The sequence below is a fragment of the Myotis yumanensis genome, unplaced genomic scaffold (assembly GCF_028538775.1).
Source record: "Myotis yumanensis isolate MYYU_CA2020_CCGP unplaced genomic scaffold, mMyoYum1.0.hap1 SCAF_2, whole genome shotgun sequence".
NCBI classification, from domain to species: domain Eukaryota; kingdom Metazoa; phylum Chordata; class Mammalia; order Chiroptera; family Vespertilionidae; genus Myotis; species Myotis yumanensis.
The window spans coordinates 209,543,306-209,556,474 of record NW_027223753.1 but is presented as its reverse complement, the minus strand read 5'-3'; positions in this window follow the sequence as shown (position 1 = coordinate 209,556,474).

Below are 13,169 nucleotides of genomic sequence, written 5' to 3'. Positions count from 1 at the left end.
ATACTTTAGGGCAATCGTTTTAAAAAATCAAAAACACACAATTCACGCACTGGCCGGTGTGCTCAGTGGTTAGAGCGTCAGCCCGCCCACCAAAGGGTCATGGGTTCAATTTCTGGTCAAGGGCACATATCTGGACTGCTGGTTCAATCCCTGGCCCCAGTCGGGGCACGTGCAGGAAGCAACCAATCAATGTATCTCTCTCACATCCACGATTCTCTCTCTTTCAAAGGGATTTGATCCTTTTGAATTTTGCACAGCCCTAGATATAATCCCTTTTGAGAAAGGGGTCTTTGCTCCTGATTATAGGAGCACCGTGGAACATCTGTAAATATGTTTTTATAATTCCGTGTAAAGTTGATGCACATTCAAATGAAACCAGTTCACAGTACCTTCTGTCCAGGCCCATGATGGCAGTCAGAAGAATGGAGGGGTGTGGGGAGGTTGGGATGAGTGTCTGTTGCCTGCAGGCCAGTCTGGTGCTCAGACACAGGGTTAGGGAACCTTTTTTCTGCCAAGGGCCATTTGAGTATTTATAACATCCTTCATGAGCCATATGAAATTATCAACTTAAAAACTAGCCTGGTATATTTGGTCAAACATTTCATTAACTCACCCCTCATGCCTAGGCAGGGCCAGACCCAGTGATTTCTCAGGCTTTCGGGCCGGACATCCCTCACCCCTGCTTTAGACTTACTGCAAGTTGCCACTGCCAACACAAGACCAAAGTGTGTGACTTGTCAGTGTGCAGCGTGACATCATTAAGGACTGGTGCTGGCCTCGGAGCCTCGGAGCCTCGGAGCCTCGGAGCCTCGGAGCCTCGGAGCCTCGGAGAGTTGAGCGTGGCCAGCCTGCGAGGCCAGCCTGGGCCTCGCTCCGAGAACTGAGCGCAGTCAGAGCCGACGGGGGCCCGGCAGCCTGGGCGTCGCTCTGAGCGGCTGCTTTCAAACTATAAAGAGAGACTTGGGATTTCAACAGAGACCGTCAGCCATTTAAATCTCTGGCTGTTACAGAGAAAGCTGGCTGACCTCTGATCTAGGAATTGAGTTCCCTTTATAATCTTTGCACAGCTGTTTCGGAACTTTGGAGACGTCCGTTTCACTACAGACAATCTTTCCCAAGCTGATTAGCTGCTCATTAGAAAGGGGCAGAAGCCAGAAGAGGAGGCGGCAGAGACTGCACAGGAGCCGACGGAGAAACTTAGTAACTTGGGCACCAGGTTCCCATTGGAAGCTGAGAGCCAGAGCAGCAGGTGGGCGGGGAAAGACAGGTCTTTTTGTCACCGTCTCTGTTTCCGACCTGGCCGAGAAAATGGACAAGCACAGAGTGTGGAGCTGGAGAAAGGGTGTTGGAGAGATTTTTTTGGCCTGTGCCACCTTTTGTGTGGCACTACCCCCGCTCTGTGCTGGCGGCTGTAGTCTCTACCCCAGCTTCCCCGCATCGAGCACAGGTAACACACCTTGGGAATCAGGAAATCACAAAAAGTGATGCTAGTGGGAACAGCACAGAGACAGGAGCAGAAAGCAAGCGTAGAATCCTAGAATGTTTCTGTCTCACTTTCTCTCTCCCCCTCCCTCCCTGCCTTGGACACTCTCTCCGAAAAAAATCAACGGGAAAAAAATATCCTTGGGTAAGGGTTAATGACGAAAACAACAACAACAAAAAGTACACATTCATGATGAACAAAATACCCAACTTTTAAACAAAGGCAGGCTCCAACCGTACCCCAGGGGCCCGGCATCCGGCTGGTGCTGCCCCCATTCCACAGGCACCCGCTACCTCCCAGGTTTCCTTGGCAACAGCCCAGGGAGGGGGATCCCTGCCAGGAAGCACTGGCTTCCAGGGCTTCCTACAGAGGGAACACCACTCCGTGGGGACGAGAAAGTCCCTCCGCCCGGAATTTCCCAGAACCGTCCTCAGGTCTCAGGAAGAGAGACTCAGACCCGCGCTGCCTGGAGGAGAGCTAAGCAGGAAGCATTTTCCAGCACGCTGCCCCTGGGCATAATTATTTGGGAAGTCGACCATTAGTAACGAGAAAGCAGGCATTGTCACAGTGCTTTGGCCTGCATGTTCTTCGTTGAAGGTCCTTGCCAATCGCCGATGCCACTGAGGATCGATCTGAGGGGAAGACGCAAGTTGCTTCCAGATTCCTCAGCTGGGAAAGCCCCTTCCAACGGCAGCTGCTGTGCTTGCCTGGGGGAGGGGCCTGCCAGCTGTGGGCCCGACGGGAAATAGATGTACATTCAAATCGGGTCCCTTGGGGAGCATTTCATAAAGGAACGTTTGCAAGAGTGCAGACGGGCCTTGGGCCATAAGGCAGGAACAGGGGTCGGGGGTGTCCGGCCTTGCCCGGGAGGGGGCTGTGTCCAACCCTAGACCTGGGGAGGGACAAGTACCGACCTTGCAGCCACAGGTAGGCAAGCCCCTGAGGGCAGTGTCAACGCCCACTGTGCCAGCCAGGCTTCTCAGAGGGACAGACCAATAGGAGATATACTCATATCTATACACACGTGTGTACACACACACACACACACACACTAAGAGGCCCTCCCTGTAGGGCTTCATGCGTGAGAACTGACCCGGGGGGATGCTGAGCCGCACTCCTGACCCAGCCTGTGTGTGGGGCTGGGGACGCAGGGCTGTCACAGTGGGTAGTTTCCTGGGGGATCCTTCCAGTTGGCTCCAGACGTGAGCTGCCGGATTCTGGGACGTGGTAATTTGGCACAAAGACCTGCCTGGTGCAGCGCTGCTGTGGGCGCCTTGGCAGTCTCAGTCCTTTTGAACAATAGGCACCACCTTCTCACTCTGTACTGGGCCCCACAAGTCATGTCCCCCTCCCCCCATGCCTCCTCAAGTCTGCAACCGGACCTCACCAGGGCCTGGGCGCAGCTTTGACTCACAGAACGTGGGCTCCAGGCCTGAGCTGCCACGCTGCTCTGCTTCTGGGGGCTGGTTTGCACCTTGGGACGGGACAGTCCTCAGAGCCCCGGGGAGGCTGCAGAGGGCTCCCAGGGGTACTGGGCTGGGCCAGGAGCCTGTCATGACTCCTGAAAGCCATGCTGGCCCTCAGCATAGGGTGGATGCAATGCCTAGTGTGGGCCTTGCTTAGACCAGCTAAATGCATGTCCTCAACCCAACCGAGGTCATGAGCGAGCTTCCCAGGCAGTCAGACAGGGCGAGGAGAGAAGCTTTTCAGGGCTTGTACCTGATGACTCACCCTGAAAGCGCTTCCCGGGGCCCAGCGCCTGCCTCCCACCCTCAACCCATCCTCACCCGGGCCAGGGCCTCAGGAGAGAAGGCAGGAGAGGTGACCCAGAGTCATCGCCTGAGTTGGACTAAAGTGTCTCTGTCTCACAGAGCCGTGTGAGGAGAGGTCTGGAGGCTGGAGCAGAGGCGGAGCCAGGGAACTCCTGCAGGAGCCCTTCTGAGCCTCCCCCCCCCGCCCCCCCGTCCCAGGGGGGTGGGGCATTTGCTGAGATGGGGGCCAAGGGCGAGGGTGGACACCGTGTCCACAGAAGCCCTAGGAGGTCAAGGTTACCCTGCAGGGACCAGGGACCTGGGAAGGGAATCCCCTGGCAGGCAGAGCTTTCTTGGGGTGAAGGGGCTGCAGCCCCAACTCTGGAAGGACCTTTATAGGGGAGCTGTCCTGGGGCCTGCAGTCACGGCTGGGCTGCGGCTCTCTGCAGTTGGTCTGCATCCATTCCCCAAAACAAGCAAAGAAAAAGCCACCTGAGGTTCAAAGTCAAGGATGAAATGCCTCTGAAAAAGGACCCATGTTTACACAATAACAGAGTAACGAGTGCAGAAGCTCAGCCCATGCCCAGCAAGGCCGGGACTCACTGTCCCCGAGGCCGGAGCACTGCGTGTGGCTCAGGGCCTGCTCCACCAGGCGAGGAGGCAGCACAGGGGGCCCGAGTCCCGCCCCACGGCCACACAGTGAGATGCCTGGGAACCTGAGCTGGGCCTGCTGGCCCTCCCACCCTGGCCGGTTCTGCTCCCCACAGGGACCCTCTTTGAGGCAGGTCATTGTCATAATATCTGACAACAAAGTAAGGCTATGGGAGCCCAGTCTGCAGTAAACTTTCATTCTTCTGCCTGGATGCACGGAATCCCTGGGCCGGGAAAGAGACATCTGTCTCTGTGCCCATCTGGTCTGGAGCCACGCTGGTGCTGGCCTCTGCAGCCGCCTCCCTCCGCTTCTTCCGGTCATGCGTGACACTGACCCCCGGCCGGCACAGCCTGCAGCTCCTCCAAGACGTTATGCACTGGCATGACCTTGTTGCATTTATCCTGTCACCACAGAGGCTCAAACTCAGGGACACACACAAACACTCACATGCATAGGCATACACAAGCACACACGCACATGCACATATGCACACACTCACCCACAGGCAGCATTCTGCACATGTCCACTCGGCATCATCATGGGGCAAGCATAGCTCTCAACACAGCCGGCACGGGTGACATCAGGTTGGCTCTCATGAGCCTCCAGGGTGGCCCCATGACTGTGCATGGGTCAGGGCTGAGAGAGCAGAAGCCCTTACTGAGGGTGAGACCCCTGGCCCATGGCAGAGGGACCAAGGCACTGAGGTTCCGGCTTGCAGCCGCCCCCAGACGGAAGGAAACAAAGGCCTACAGCTGTCCTCAGCCTCGGCTGGCTGTCCCCACGCGGGGCACAGGGTGAGCCCACTCCTCTGCCCTGAGGGCGGGCTTTGATCCCTGCAGGCATCTCTCCCTGTGGTCACCTGTCCCTATGGTCTCCTCTCCCTGTGGTCACCTGTCCCTGTGGTCACCTGTTCCTGTGGTCATTTGTTCCTATGGTCACCTCTCCCTGTGGTCACGTCTCCCTGTGGTCTCCTCTCCCTGTGGTCACCTGTTCCTGTGGTCACCTGTTCCTGTGGTCTCCTCACCCTGTGGTCACCTGTCCCTGTGGTCTCCTCTCCCTGTGGTCACCTGTTCCTATGGTCACCTCTCCCTGTGGTCACCTCTCCCCTGCTTTCACTTCTGTCCCCTCAGTCACTTCTCCCCCTGCGGTCCTGCTGCCAGGGGCTCGCCCACCTGGCCCTGTTGGTCAACAGCGCTGTCCCTGGCTCTCAGGCACCTGACCTATAGTCACACAGGCCAACACCAACTGGTGAGCTGGACATCGTCTGAGTCATGACCCTCTCAGACCCCAGCTTCCTCCTCTGCAGCCAGGGGACAAATATTTGCTCTTGGCGGCTGTGGTGACTGAGTCAGAGCACATGGGATGATGGGGTTTCTGTGCCTCCATGCGTCGGGTCTGGGCACACACACATGTGCAAATGTGTGCAGACACACCACAGAGCAGCCCACTCCAGGTTAGACCCCGTCCAGCCTCCGGCCACTTTCCTGTCCCCCTGGCCTTCTCAGAAAAGACACTTGGAAATGTGCATCGCACTAGGGTGAAGCAGGAGGAATCGGGGTGCCAGGGCCCATGGTGGGCCTTGGGGTGCAGGCCCAGCCCAGGCCCTCTCTTCTGCTTTCTGCCGGCCGAGCCCCGGGCTCACCTGCCTCCCCTGGGCACTGGGTGCGTGACCATGTGTGACAGCTGACGCTTGCTCTACCCACACGGGATTCTGCACCTGCTCGCCGGGCTGCTGCACCTGCGGACTATGCTCAGCATTGGGTCTGTCACCCACAAGGCATGTCCCTGCTGCTCCCAGCTGCTGGTGGCTGTGAGGCCCCTCCTCCTCCCTCGGGACTCCTGGGGAGTCTCCTGCTGTCCCCGACCTGTGGCACGGGCCATGTGCCCTGCCCCCTCCAGGGAGGGGTCTCTGGCCACTCTGAGCTCAGGGGAGACGAGGAAGAAACCTTCCTTAGGGAGTGACGATGACTGCCTCTGGCTGCCTCAGAGCAGACGGGCCCACCGAGGCACCAGGGGCTGAGCCAGAGCCGCTCACCATGCTCCTGTCCCTGGTCTCGGCCCATCGCTCACATCCACGCCCGTCCCACCTGTGTGAACAGCTGAAGAGCTGCTTTCCTGGGAACAGCAGTGGGGTGCCCATACTCTGCCCCCCAGGCACCGTCACCTGCTTCCAGGCCTTTGCTGGCTGCTCTGGAGTGGGAGCCCCATCCTACAAGGAGGCCTGATTAGGGGTGCTGCCCTGAGACCCCCAAAAGGCTCTCCCAGGCACCACATGTGTCCAGGGATCTGGCTGAGTGGGGTGGGGCCCAGCACTCCTCGCTGGGTTAGGGCTCCAGCCCAGCACCCGCTGCTTTGCTTTCCTTCCGCACCCCGTGCCCTTGTGACTTTCTGCCCTGCACTCACTCAGCCCACTTGGGCCAAACCACTTCCCTCTTGTGCTTTCATTTCCCTTCTCCCAAGTAACAAGGCACCTGCCCTCACCCGGAAGGACAGGCCCTCCCCAGGGCAGCAGTGGGCCTGGCCCAGGGAGCGGAGCTTTCGGGATTCAGTGTCCTTGCTAAGAACCAGGCAGGAGAGGCACCACTGGCCCGAGGGGACGGACTCGGGGCCACACGTCTGCTGCAGGGGCACCACAGCCTGCCCCTTGCAGCCCCGCCCGGGCCCTGGCTGCCGCAGCCCCACACCCTGGAGCAAGGCTGGGGAGACAGTGGGGTGCACCTGCTCCCAGTTTGCCCCAACACATTCCCTGCAGTCCCACCGGCTGTCCCCTGCGTCCCACAGGCCGGCCCCGGCGTCCCACCAACCGGCCCCGGCATCCTAGCCGACCAGGACAAGCCACGCTCAGCAACCTGGACCCCAGCCACTAGGAGGTGGGTGAGGGTCTGGCTGGCATCCTAGAGTGAGCCTCTTGCCCCAGCCCCACACCCAGCCCTGCTGTAGCCACTGGGGAGAGTGCTGGCCCTGACAAAGGCCACCCATCCTCAACGTCCTTGCTAGGCCCCTTCTGGGTTGGGGCCAGGCAGACCCGTGCCAGGCTCTCCACCTCCACCCAACGCTCCACTAAACCCTCCACGGGTCAGGCCCTGGCTCAGCTGCCCCCACCCTGCAGGGCAGCCCTCCTCGGGCCCTCCCCAGGCCAGCTGGCTGATCCCTCAGCCCTAAGCCCTGAGCCTGGGTGCAAGGCTGCCCTCCCAGCGGGTGGCTGAGGTCCCTGCCAGCCCAGGGGGAGCCCCTTCAGCCATTTCCCAGATGGAGCCTGGCTCACAGGGGCTGGTTCTGTCCCCCCCAGAAGCACCACAGGGATGGACACAGCTGTTTGGTCTGTCTGGCAGGGTGGGGCACCCTGTGTCCCCAGCCTGGGTCCAGCCTTCGGACTCACAGCCTGGGCCCATCTTGACCCCTGTCCCACAGGAAGTTGTGTATGTGCCATGTGGGTGGAATCTCACTTCCCTCAGATATTCAGGGTTAAAGAGGCCTGGCTTCGGGCTTCGCAAGGAGGAAGGGGAGTCAGCAGGATGGTGTCCTGTTTCCTGTGCCCCCCGCCACCCCCCCCCCCCCACCCAAGGCTCCTGGCTCTCTAAAGATGGCTCTGCTCACAGCAGGAGAGTCTGTTTCACAGCAGAAACATGAGTGCGGGAAGGAGAGCCGGGCCTCTGGCCTTGGAGCCGGGAGAGGGCAGGGGACAAGGCCCATCGTGGAGGGCAGGAGGGGGTGAGGCTCCAGGCCGGGCTGCACCATGCGTTCCCACCAGGACACCTGTGGCCAAGGCTGTGGGTCCTCGCTCCTTCAGAGGCGGGACTTGCCTGTCCTGTGGCTGCTGTATCAAATACCATAGACTGGGGAGCGGGGCGGGGCTTATGCAACAGAAACACATTCTCTCCCAGCTCTGCAGGCCCAAAGCCCCAGATCCAAGTGCCAGCAGGGCTGTGCTCCAGGGGAGGGTCCTTCCTGCCTCTTCCAGCTCTTGCAGCTCCTGGTGGCCCCAGGCATCCCTGGGCTTGTGGCAGCATCACCCCAATCTCTGCCTCTGTTTTCACACAACTCCCTCCATGTGTGTCCAAATGTCCCTCTTCTTATGAGGCCACCAGTCCTGTTGGATTTATGGTCCATCCTGGTGACTTTAGCTTAACTTGCTTGCATCTAAATGAATACCTTGGCACATGGGCCTCACACATCAGCTTTGCCTGCCACCCCTTCACCACATCCTGCTGGGACCACTTGCTCCAGCTGTGTCCGGCCCAAGGCTGTGACCAGCCCCAATATCACTGGGTCCTGAGGGTCTTTCTCCTGCCACCACTGCTGGGGTGCATGTTGGGATACATCCCTCCAACCCCCCAGGACCCACTTTGCATTCTATTCACAAAGGCCAAGCTTCACTGCTCCCCTCTCCCTCCAGCCACCAGCCTTGGCACCAACCCTGCAACTGGAAACTGCATGCGCCTCTTGGTCCCCTGAGGCTTCCGGGCAGGGTGGCTATGGTGGGCAGTGCCCCTGACCTCTGACCTGCCCTTGACCTCTCCCTGCACCACCCCAGCAGGGCTGGGAGCTGCGTGTGCCCTGAATTCCCCGCGGCCGATGGCACACCGTGCCCATGAGAGGCGATAATCACCGCCTGACTCAGACAGCAAAGACTATTGGGCTGGCGTGCCTATTTCAGGAAAATTAATTATACCCCATACAGAGAGGGAACTCGCCCATTAAACGTCTTAAATGCACTGGCCCGGATGCCACAGCACAGCCTGCCCGCAGCAAGGAGCACGGGGGAGGAGGGGAGAGTGGGCAGAGCCTCCAGGAGCCAGGGGTCTGGAGAGCTCTCAGGTGCCGGGAGCAGGACTCCAGGCCCTGCCAGGTGGGCCCCTGTACCTGCCATCCATCTATCAACTTGCACCAATGGCATCCCACTGGGTAGCAGAGCCTATCAGCTGGCTCAATGCCTGGGGTGGGGCTGGGGCATTGGGGGGGCTGGGCTGAGCTGACTTGAGAACCCGGCTGGCCCTGGTGTGCCTGCGGAGGCTCTGCAGCTTGGAGGGGTCTTCTAGTTTCTCAGCAAGAGAAGAGGGACAACAGGCGTGTCCAGGGACCACGGCTGGGAGCCAGGCTCCCCTGACCCAGGCTGAAACACCAGCCCCAGACCTCTGGGCCCTGCCTTCCCCATCAGGCAGGGGTTGAAACACACATTGGCATCCGGGTTGCAAATGACAGGGACAACCTTCATAATAAAAACAGCAGCTCCAGTTGCCCGGAGTCCCCAGGGATACATTCCTCCGTGCCTGCTGTCACGGTCCTCAGACAGCCCGGGGCCGTGATCCGTGTGGCAGGCAGAAGGAAGGGCTGGAGGGGTTATAGCCAGGCCAGGTAGGGAGCGTAGCCAGGGAGTCGCTGCCTCCACCCACAGGCGACTGCTCAAGCGAAGTCCCTCATGTGGAACGGGTGGCCCTAGTGCCAGGAGTGGAGCTTATGGGAAAGCGAACTCACTGGTCCTCACTCTTTATCTCCGCATCCGTCGACTCAGGCTGTTGGGTTAGTTCTTGGTTTTCAAACTTTGTGGTTATTGGTATCACATAAATAAATCCTATATGATCACTGCTCTGGAAAACATGAAAGTGGGCGGCTTCATTGAAGTCCACATCGAGGTGTGGCTGTGTGTCCAGAGTCTGACCAATGGGAAGTGGACAGCAGGGGTGTGGGCCGAGCCTCCCTCTCCATGAAGACCCAAGGAGTAATTAAGACACAGTCAATCGCTCTCCCAAACCTCTGAGAACGTAGATCTTCTCAACATTGGGGTAGACAGAGATTTTGTAGATAGGACACAGAAAGCACTAACCATGCAAGATAAAGTAGTAAGGTGGACTTTATAAAAGTGAAAACCTTCAACTCCACTCTTCAAATGAAAGGCAGTGCCCTAGCTGGTTTGGCTCAGTGGATAGAGCATCAGCCTGGGAACTGAAGGGTCCAAGGTTCGATTCTGGTCAAGGGCACATGCTTGGGTTGCAGGCTCGATCCCCAGTAGTGGGTGTGCAGGAGGTAGCCAATCAATGATTCCCTCTCATCATTGATGTTTCTCTCTTTCTCTCCCTTTCTATCTGAAATCAATAAAAATATATTTAAAAAAAAGAAAGGCAAACCACCAATGGGAGAAATATTCTGTGTGTGTGTGTGTATATATATACATATAGGTGTATGTGTATATATCTATTTATATAGGTTCTAGAGGCCCAGTGCACAAATTCATGCATGGTTGGGGTCTGGCCGGTTCCACCCCCAATTGGGGGGGGGGGGGGCGATTGGGGGCGTGGCTGGCGAGGGGGAGGGGCTGAGGGCGGTTGGCCGGCTGGCCCTGCCCCCTGGTCGAACTCCAGTTGAACTCCCAGTCGAGGGGACAATTTGCATATTAGCCTTTTATTATATAGGAAGGCATGTGTATATATGTATACAAACATGTGTGTATACATATATTATGTAAGTATACACACATATATGATGCAGAATATATAAAGAACTCCTACAACTCGCTAATAAGAATTTTAAAAACCCAATAAAAATTGCCAAAGACTTAAATAAACTTGGAAAATAGAATGGCCAATACACACATAAAAAGATGTTCAGCATCACTGGTCACCAAGAAAATGCAAACTCATGGGAAGACAGCACTACAGAGCTGCTAGGATGGCCAGAGACCGGCACTGCCCAGTGCTGTGAGGGTGTGGGGCCCCTGGACTCAGGCACCGTGGGAGGCCTATGACCTGCTGCAGCCACACTGGTGACAGCGTGGCAGCTTCGTATGAAGTTAGTGGCTGTGATTCCTCACGATGTAGCCGTTGTTCCACCTCTGTTACCCACGAGAAATGAAACAGGGCCACGCAAAGACTCACTCAAAGGTTCACAGCAGCTCCATTTGCAAAAGCCCCAAAGTGGAAACAACCACAACATCCATCGGCAGGTGGGTGACTAAGCAAAGCCTGGCCCATCCGCACCGTGGAACACGACTCAGCAGTCAGAACGACTCAGCCGGTTATACACACAGCACCTGGGCGAGTCTCCGCCTAGTTATGCCAGACACACTGCGTGACCATTTGTAGAAAATTCTAGAAAATGCAAACTAATCCACAGTGACAGAGAGCAGGCCAGCAGCTGCCTGGTGCCAGGAGAGCGCAGAGGCCAGGCTTTCGGGGTGACAGAGACGTCCTGAGTGTTGGCTGTGGTGGTGGTCACAAAGGCCTGTAGGTTGTCAAACCTCATTGAACTATTCCCTTAGGACAGGTGCACTTTACTGGTATGCCAACGACTCCTCTGCAGGCTGGTTCATTCTGGGGTCTGCTGTTTCTGGGGGGCTCACATGCCCTGTCCCTCACAGCCTTCTGTCCTCAGTCCAGTGGGCCCTGGGGACCCGGGCCCTTCACTTATCCCCTTACTTGCTGGAAACAGACATACTCCGTGAAAAAGAAAAATATTTCTCCTCGGATTTAACAACCACAACAAAACCCCAAAGCCCGCCCGCTGGGCAGCCGGCTGGCCTGGGGTTCATGGCTTCCGCCCACCACACAGCTCTCAACGCAAAGGGGAATAGAGCACTCTGGCCAGCTGGGCTTCCTGAACGATTAAGTCCGTTCTATTTCTTACAGCGATTCCCCTGCAAGCGAGTGAAACAGTGATCATTAGAGAGTGAGTCACACTGAGACCCCAGGAGTTCTCCTGAGGAGAAGAGTTGCACAGGCTCGCTCCCCCTCCTCTCGTTCTTCCCCTCCCTCCCTCTCTCCCCCTCCACTGTCCTCCCAGTTACACAATCCTGAGCCCTGATTCCAGGCCCCTCGGCTTCCTGTTCTCTTCTCTCAGCCTGGACAGTGGCCCCCAGAGCCAGACCTTAGGGGGCCCTTAAAGAACTCTCCACCCTGGGCTCGCTCTTTGAGACCCTCCCCCAAGATCGAAGGCCACGCCACGGGGCAGCCCTGACCACAGAAACACCCGGTATTATTCTGGAAGGAAACCCAACAGGCCAACGCTTTTGCTTCCACCCCAAACAAGCCAGTTCCTCTAAACTCAGATTCGGTTCCTGCCTCTGAGTGAGGTGAGCCTCATCTCCGCCTGGAACTCCCCTCACACTCCATCCTCGCTGTCCCAGGGCCCCTCCACCCAACCAACCTCCCCCCCCCCCCCCGTCCCCCCTCCCCCTGCAAGCCGGTCTCAGTCTCGAGCTACCACATCTCTGGACATCCAGAAGGACTTCCTCCTGAAAGCAGGGTGCACACCAGCACACATGGCCCACGGCCCCGCAGCAGAAGTGCCACACGCGCTCCCCTGGGTGTCAGGCCCCCCGGCCTTGGCTCCACCTGCACTAGCAAGGACTCAGGCAGCCGCCTTGTCTGCAGCGGTCACTACGCCAGGCTATCCCCAGGCCCTCAACAGAGGCATCGGGAGGAAGAAAACCTCAGAATCCCCCAGTGCCCGCCATGTGTGGTCACGTGCAGAGGGAGGTGCCATCGCATGCTCAGCCTTGCCACACCCCGACAGGAACGGACACATCCACAGCGTCAACATCTTGTGAAATGCCGGGCAGGTGCGGTCATCCATGGCAGAGACGTTGGCAGAGCGAGGCGCAGGTGGTGGGGCCCAGAGAGGGGGTCGCTTAACACATGGCTGGCCGGCCGAGTCCCACCGCCACACTGAACCCCACAGCCACGTTGGCCCCTCTTCATCTGCGGGAGAGGACGTGGCTCGAGAGCAGACCAGTAAGCCTGGGACGGCTTGCCCGCATCCCGCAAGGTCCCTGCGAGGCTCCCTGAGCAGGGCATACATTTCCAACTGAGGATTCTAAGAAGTGTTATTTATTAGTAATGATGATAATAACACCAATCGTGACACACCGTAAGCCCCAGAAGAACCGAGCAGGTGAGCACGGAGTCCCTTAGCTCCAGCTATTTGCCAGGAGCCACAGGTGCCCAACGGAGCTCGGTGCTGGGTGGGGGGTGTGATCCGATGGGCCCCACAGGAGCGGGCCACCTACTTCAGGAGCCGAGATACACATCAAGTTCTTCCTAGTTTACAAGACTCTTAGTCCCAAACAGTAAATAGATTTCCCTTTATCCTTCGCAGCAGGCAGAGCCTGGGTCCTGCTCTCCAGGCCGTGGTCACCAAGAGGCCGAGTGCTGTGTGGGCCACACAGGAGCGAGGCCCAGCACTGCCGTCCGCAGGGGCTCAGTGAGCTTTCCTGGGTGTGCGTGGTCTGCCTGGCCTTCCTGTCAGAAGCCCACCCCACAGTCCCTCAAGGTGCTGCGAGCCACAGCTC